The following is a 5,864-nucleotide window of genomic DNA, read 5'->3' on the forward strand; positions in this document are numbered from 1 at the left end:
TGTCTCCCTAGTGTAAGAACATGCAAGAGTAAGTGGAACCCAAAACATACAATAGATATTCAGAAAGCAAAAGAAGTTGCTCAAAAGAGGAAACAACTAGGATTAGGGAAAGGAGAAAAGGAAAGAAAAAAGGAAGGGAAAATATAGGTATGTATACAGAAGGGTGCCTGTGATAACTGCACTGCTGACGTCTAATGGTTTATTGAAAGGAACAGTTAATGCTTTATTTATGTATTTATTTTTGACCAATTTTGCATGTTCATATCTGATAATCTGAACAACTAATATGAAGACAACAATATGCAACATAGCAACCATTGTTGAATTCCTATCATCTTGTTTGGCAAAACTCTGTATGGTCTCCGCCACTGCAGACACAAGTGCTCAGACCCCTAATTCCCACTCTTTGGAGATCCAAAGATGGCCCCAGAATTTCTCCCTCCCTGGGGTTGGGTTCTCAGGGCCTCGGGCCTTAACAGCGCCCAACCGCAAGAGCCCAGCCCCTTCCTCTAGCATTGGGATGCCGCACATGAGGGGCTCGGCGTAACTGACTGAGGATGTCACTAAGACCAAGACGGTCTGCAGCCCAAGGGCACACATGGCAGACGGAACCCGGGTGCACTGCCCTTCTTGCCTGGCCTGGCCTCTGCACTCACTGCAGTTTTTCAAAAAACAAAAGTGAATGCCCCTCCCCTGCGAAATCCATGATGAACAAAACATAAAACTTAAAATAAAGACCTGCTGCAGCTTCCCTTTGTTTTACACCCGGGGCTATTCCGTAGTGAGGATGAGTCCTTCCGGGTCAGCTCAGGCTTCCAGCGTCACAGGGCGCTGTGTGCGCCACTCGTGCGTTGGTCAGGGTTGAACGGGTGTGAGAACAGACGGGGCAGTGCGTGACTTTACGTACGGTCCCGGGGCTGGCGTGTGCGCGCGGGCCCGTGCGGTGCTGAGGGGCAAACCCGGACGCTCACACATGCGCAGTACCTGCTCCACCCCTGAGCTGTACATCCCAGTCCTGTGGTTTTGTAAATTGTAAAATTATTATTAATTTTTTCCCACTTATTTCAAAATAATGAGGTCATCCTGAGCAGTGTGCCCAAGCACCCATTTTTACCCTTCCCTCAGGCTGCCAGGGCTGCCAGGACACTGCTTAGGAAGCCCCTGCCTTGTGCCTGTGGTAAAGGCTACGCCGACAAAGCGCAGGGCTGGAGGCAGCAGGGAGTGCGAGTCTCTCAGACCCCAGCCCTCCGCGCCCAGGTTCAGGAGAGCGGCAGGCAATGACAGTGCCTCCCCCGCAGGGTGTGCATCGTCAAGCACTTGGCAAGGCTATGTGACCAGTGAACGTCAGCTGTTTTCACGCTTCTGTGTCTGGTATGACGGTTGTGACGGGCAAATGAATTGATTATGCTTCGATGGTATAATCTACTAATCGAGTGATTTGTCCATTTAACTGATGAGGTGTGGGGGATCCTCTCAGCATGTCACAAAATTTGTCTGAGAGTAATGAAAAGAATGTATTATGCTCCTTCCTTCCCTCCAAGGGATTCTCTGAGCTTTTACAGTCTGATTTGATGGAGTAGGCCACCTTGGACCAATCCAACCCTGACTGTTAAAAGACACTAAGAGTGGAAGTGTCAGCATCTAACAAGGTGCCTCACTGCCGAATACAAACGAGCGTTTACTCTGCCCCCACCGTGCGCGCTGTGCTAGAACGGCAGTGTGATGGTCACTCGGCCCTGGCTTGCCCATGGAGGAGACACACCTCTCTTACAGAACTGCCTCGTTCTCTTAGGAACTATGGTCAGTGGAAGCGAAAACCACAACGTGGTGAGAGTTTGCAGAGCCTGGATGCCGCGCTGGCCCCACAGACCGTCGGTGTCTCCTTTGTGCAGGAATTTTTGGCTAGCAGAGCCAGGACTGAGCCCCGATTAAAGACAACTGAAAATCTGCTGGTGGAGGGGGAGCGCTATTTCCTGTGTTTTCATCAAACGGGTTTTAAGGTGACAAAAGTTCTCACCTTTTCAAGAAGTCCTAAGAAACGAAAGGCTGCTCCAGGAAGCCCATCAGGAAGAAACATATGCTAGGCAAACGCTCTCAGCATTGTCTCAGAACTGAAGAGAGGCTGGGGGCACAAACAATGAACGCGCGCGAATAAACCAGGCCTATAAATTCACTTGCGGAGCAGGAAGGTCAAGCGCTCGGGGCTCTCGATGGCCCGGATGTTGCCTCGCGTCTTCCTCTGCCACTCGGTCCTCTTAGACCTTTTATTCTCTTCCTCCAAATGCTCTCACACGGATGATATTGTTTGAAATCCGCCTGGGATTGGAGACAAAAATGTAGATGCAGTTGTAGAGGCATGAACAGCTGAAGCATGAAACTAATATGATCAAGAAAAGTAACAGAAAAATCCTACAGGCTAGTCAGAAAAAAACAAAAACAATAAAACAAAGATAATGCTGGATCTGAATCCCCTGCTGGGTACATGATCCGGAGGAACCATGTCTGAGGAAAAGTGGTAATTATTCACCCCACCCCTCGTGGCACCCTGCTGGCCGCTGAGAGCACACATTTCCTTCAGGGCACTGCCGGAGCCAGGAGCAAACACGCTGCTCTGCCAGGGCATTCATTTTCTTCCCCACTATCCCTGTGACTTGGCCAGAAGGGGTTTTTGGACCTGGTTCCAAGTCTGAGATCAGACTTGGAACAGAACTCTAGCCCCCTTCGGAGATGCTGCACGCCCAGCTGGATAGCCTGGGCCTCCGAGACAGCACCACTTTATGCTTCCTCTGAGTTATGGCCTCAGTGCCTGCCAGGACTGCCGGCAAGGCCGGTCCCAGAGACCCGCCAAGAGGAAGAGGCGTCAGCAAACACAGGGTGCAGTATGCTACGCTGGCCTCCTCAGAACTCAAAGTTAAAGCAGAACAAAAGGCAGCCTGAGGCTGGGGATGTCACTCAGTGGTAGAGTTCTCTCCTTGCATGCACAAGGCCCTGGGTTCGATCCCCAGCACCAAAAGAAGCAGCCGGAAGTCCCCATGAGACCCGGTCAGCAGCATGGCCCTCCAGGCGTCACTGAAAGTGGCAGTGCCGCGAAGGGACGGCCCTAGAGGAAGTGAAGGCCAGGTAGTCACGTGGCTTTTCTGGGTTGATTCAGAAGTCACTGCCAGAACAGGAAGTTCGAGGTGACCGGTGAGGCCACTGTTCCTAAGTTCTCCCCAGGGAGCTTCCCTTCCTCATGGCCACGGGGTCCCTCCCTTCGCAGGTTCCCCCGGCCCGGCAACAGCCTTGACTTGCAAGCTACTTCCTCCCTGACTTATTTACCCACTTGAAAGTAACAGGAAGAAAAGGGCAGACCTTGAGAATAAGCAACACCTTGCCAAGACGCCCGGTCAAGGCACGGAGGAAGTAAGAAGGCTGCTCCTCCCTCCCGCAAGGCTCAGTGACTCCGGGTTTACTGCTCTCGGGCACACCCAGCAACGTCCCCACCCCGAGCCCGGGGTCCCAGGTGTTTCTTCTCAGAGACTTGACCCCGCCCCCAAGACTTACAAGGACTGTTCTGCCAGCCTCTGTGGCAACTCAGCCATTCTCATAATCAGACCTTCCAACTGACCACAGTCTCCCTGAAGCTGCTGGAAATCAGCCTCTTCCAGAACTGTCTTAGGAGCTTTCTGGTTTCAAAGCTGGAAGCTGGTTGTCCTAGTGTCTTAGTTGCTTTCTCATTGCTGGGACAAAATACCCAACAGCCACAAGTTCAAAGAGGAAAGGTTTACTTTGACCCACAGTGTGTAGAGGTGCAGTCCATAGTCAACTGGCAGGAAGGCAGGGTGGCCTGGCAGAGGGGAAACAGCTCACAGCACGGCGGGCAAGAAGCAGAGCACGCTCAGGGCTCAAGGCAGGAGGGAGATTAGGTAGACAGATAGATAGGTAGATAGATAGATAGATAGGTAGATAGATAGATAGACAGATGATAGACAGATAGATAGACAGATATAGATAGATAGATAGACAGATAGATAGATGATAGACAGATAGAAGGATATAAAGATAGAGAGATATAGAGAGATATACATAGATACATAGATGTATCTCCAGGCCATGGCCACAGCAACCCTCTTCTCCCCTCCGACCCCACCCCCCTCTGTGCTCACCAGTGGACTAATCCAGTATTGCGCACGCATGACCCAGCAACACTCTAACGATCCAGTCACTCCCCAAAGCCCCACCTAAGACGCATGAGGCTTTGAGGGGACATCTAGGTACAGCCCAGCACACCTAGCTTATTTTTAAGGTTTGTGACACAGTTAACAGAAGCCATAGCCTTCCACATGCTCATAACTGCCACGCCAGACAGCGCCAGCACACGGGCACAGCTCCACCCGCCATCTGCACACAGCACCCCGTGCTCCACGGGCGAGGGAACGCTAAGCCAAGTTCAGAGCCGGGTCCTCACCACTCACCACCACAGGTGCTTTGCCACCGCACTGCTGAGCAACCCACCCGAGAAGCGGCTTCCCTCGTACCCCGCACATTCCCCCAAGAACAGACGCCCCGTGGCCCTGTCCTGACATCTGTGCCCTTGGCTCCTCCCTTCCCTTTGACGTGGAAGCCATTTCCTCCCAGAGCAGACCTTTAACCTGGGCTCCCAGAAAGTGGCGCCCTAGTAAGAGGGTCTGTGCACCCGCAGTATCAGGAAGCGCACCCCAGGGAGTGCGGGGAGTCGCGGCAAAACGAAGCGCAGGAGCACCAGCGTCCACCCTGCCGGCGTATCACCGACCTGGGCGCCCCTGAGGGACCGCTTGACTGCTCTGCCACACTGCACTCCCGAGAACCTGCTCCGCGGGGTTTCGGGCTGCGATCGCGTTGGAGCTGCTGGCTCACACGCCCCTTTGCTGTGAGGAGTGGGGCGGGCACGCACTGCAGTGTACACACACAGCGCCCTGGGGGAGGAACAGTGGCCGGGACGGCATCAGGCTGTGCCGGGGCCAGCTCGCGCAGCGTCCTGCAGAGCCGGGCAGGCAGCCGAGGTGGAGAAAATGCGAGATGTAGCAAAGGCATCTGGCACTACGGGTTCTTAAGCTTGAGGTGGAAAAGGCAGACCAGTGCTTGACAGTTCAGAGTGTGGCATCGCAAGCTCTGGGTATGATAAACCCAGAGGTGGAAAGGCGAAGATACGTGAACAGAGATACACGAGTGCTCAGAGCCACGCAAAAGGAACAGTCTCCTCTGGTGCATGCCAGAGAATAAACTACCTGTTTTTCACCTGCATATAAAATATCCACTTTTATATGATCATCCCTCCCCTATGACTAACGGTCACCCAATCTATGAACAAATAGGAAATCTGCAGGCATATCCTTAATAATATTTGTCAGGTCCTTTATTTACCTTGACATGGCACTGAGTTCTTATAAATAAAACAAGTTGTAGGGTTCAGAAAATGGTAAAAATTGATGTTATATTTGTGGGAAGTTGCCTAGAGGCACGCCTGAAAAGCTAGGGTGGAAAATGTAATATCATAGTCAATGAATGCAATGCTCACCACCCACTTCTCTAACATTAGTTATTGCCGAGACCAGCAGTCAGCACATCACGGCTCTCAGGCCAGCCCTTGCCACCACCTGTTATGTAAATAAAGTTTTATTTACACAGCCATGTTCACTTGTGTAAGTTTAGCTGTGGCTGCATTTCTCACCATAGAAGTCGGGGTTGAATAGTAGTGACTGAAACATATGGTCAGCGAAGCATAAAATATTTACTTTTTGGGCTTTTACAGAAGAAGTTTGCCAACCTCTGTCCTAAGCATGCTGAGAGATTTGTCTTAGAGGTAGGATGTCCAACTTAGCAGCAAGTCCAGACTAGCAGCTGAT

General features: G+C 51.8%; 1 long non-coding RNA gene across 1 annotated transcript in view; it reads right to left on the minus strand.

The window, feature by feature from the left end:
- LOC102029124 overlaps nt 1-4,871 on the minus strand; it is a 64,656-nt gene extending 59,785 nt beyond the window's left edge. The window contains exons 1-2 of the long non-coding RNA XR_262094.2: nt 4,772-4,871; nt 2,018-2,316 (exon numbers count right to left, since the gene is read on the minus strand). This is a non-coding gene — a long non-coding RNA (uncharacterized LOC102029124). The remainder of the gene's footprint in view (nt 1-2,017; nt 2,317-4,771) is intronic.
- Between the last annotated feature and the right edge of the window lie 993 nt (nt 4,872-5,864).

The sequence above is a fragment of the Chinchilla lanigera genome, unplaced genomic scaffold (genome assembly GCF_000276665.1).
Source record: "Chinchilla lanigera isolate Chin_1 unplaced genomic scaffold, ChiLan1.0 scaffold00040, whole genome shotgun sequence".
Classification (NCBI taxonomy): domain Eukaryota; kingdom Metazoa; phylum Chordata; class Mammalia; order Rodentia; family Chinchillidae; genus Chinchilla; species Chinchilla lanigera.